We start from the raw sequence: 2,500 nt of genomic DNA on the forward strand, positions 1-2,500 counted from the left end.
CCCCGTCTCTCCCCGTCCCTCCCTCCTCCTCCCCGTCTCTCCCCGTCCCTCCCCCCTCCTCCTCCCCGTCTCTCCCCGTCCCTCCCTCCTCCTCCTCCTCCCTCCCTCCCTCCCTCCCCCCCCCTTCCCCCCCCATCGCGTCAAAACCTAGACCTGGAAGAGCGAGATGACTGACCATAGATCTTCGCTGATGAAAATTCCATTTTGGCGCGTCAGCTGCGATCGCCTCTGCCCTGATATATGGCCGCCGGAGACAGTCCCGCGCGGCCCCTACATGTGCTAGTGCATCTCGCGGTCTGTGTGCGAAAGCTGGGATGTACACGTTGATTCGCGGCGATAAACATTCGTTCGTAGAAGCTATGCGAATGTGTTGGGGAGAGGCGTTTGCGTGCGAATGCTAAATATAGAATATTAATATACAAACACGCACATACACATTGTCTAATAAACATATAGAGACATATATACACAGGCACAGACACATATAGCCACACACACACACACACACACGCACACACACACACACACACACACACACACACACACACACACACACACACACACACACACACACGCACAAACAAACACACACACACACGCACACACACACACACACACGCACAAACAAACACACAAAAAAACACACACGCACACTTGCATTTCCAGTCACACGACCTTGAAAACGTACCAATAATTCGTACGGAACGAAGGCCGTAGCTAGACGAGAATTTGCATTTGAATTGTTATTTGAACATTTGAATTCTCTCGCATTACGAGACCAGCGGGAACCTCCAACACACACACACACACACATACACTCACACACATACACACATACACTCAAACACACATACACAAACACACACACACACACACATACACAAACACTCACACACATACACACACACACACACACACACACACACACGCACACACACTCACACACACACACACACACATACATACACACATAAACATAAGAAACCTCTCCGTAGAGGAAACTTTTAAAGAAATAGCGAAAGAGGACGGAATAAAAAACAAAACAGATTTACGGTGCGCATCGAAAATCCGGCATGGGCGATTTACCAGTCCTTCAGCTCTTCTTGCCTCTCGAAAATCCGGCTCGAGGAGGTTACCGATCCTTCCGTTGTTCTTTCGTCTTCCAAATCCGGCCTGGGCGATTAACCGGTGTTTACGTTAATGTTTTCCCCCCGAAATTCCAGCTCCAGTTATTAACCGGCACATCCATTATTATTATTATTATTATTATTATTATTATTATTATTATTATTATTATTATTATTATTATTATTATTATTATTATTATCATTATTATTATTATTATTATCTTAAAATCCGGCCTGAGTATTTATTGTTTTCTTCCGAAAATCCGGTCCGAGCGATTAATTGGCACCCCCACCCCCCTTCCCGAAAATCCGGCCCGAGCAATTAACCGGTTTTTCCTCCTTTCGTTCTTGTTTACCCCCGAAAATCCGGCAGTTCTTCCGTTATTGCCCCCTCCCCCCTGAAAATCTATCTATCTATCCATGTATCTATCTCTCTATCTTTTTCATCTATCTATATATTTGTCCGTCTTTTTACCTGTCTATATATCTATCTGTCTATCGATATATCATTCAATATATCTATCTATCTATCTATCTATCTATCTCTCAACCTATCTTTCTAGCTATCCATCTGTTTATCTATCACTCTATCAATCTATATGTATATAAACACACCTACCTATATATGTGTCTGTCTATCTACCAACACATCTGTCTATTTCTCTATCTATCTACCTATCTAGACATCCATCCATCTACCAATCAGTCCATCTATCTACCTTCCTAACTACCTACTTACCTATCTATCCACCTATCTACCTATCTATATGTCTGTCTATATGTCTCTCTATCTATCTACCTAGCCATCCATCCCTCTACGTACCTATTCACCTATCTGTCTGTCTATATCTCTACCTATCTACCTACCTAGCCATCCACCCATCTATCTTTTTACCTATTTATCTGTCTATCAATCTACCTATTTACCTAACTACCTACCTACCTATCCAGCTAGCTATCTACCTACCTACCTATCTACCTACCTACCTATCTATCTATCTACCTACCTATCTAACTGCCTACCTATCTATCTACCTACCTATCTATCCATCTACTTACCTATCTCTCTACCTACCTACCTATCTACCTACCTACCTACCTATCTACCTACCTACCTATCTATCTACCTACCTATCTAACTGCCTACCTATCTATCTACCTACCTATCTATCCATCTACTTACCTATCTCTCTACCTACCTACCTATCTACCTACCTACCTACCTATCTACCTACCTACCTACCTATCTACCTACCTACCTACCTATCTACCTACCTACCTATCTATCTACCTACCTATCTATCTATCAAGGGTGCAAACGCCACGGTCCTTTCTGACAGCCAATCCCAAGGGTTACCAAACACTCATGTATT

This window comes from Penaeus chinensis, chromosome 10 (genome assembly GCF_019202785.1).
Source record: "Penaeus chinensis breed Huanghai No. 1 chromosome 10, ASM1920278v2, whole genome shotgun sequence".
In the NCBI taxonomy this organism is placed as follows: Eukaryota; Metazoa; Arthropoda; class Malacostraca; order Decapoda; family Penaeidae; genus Penaeus; species Penaeus chinensis.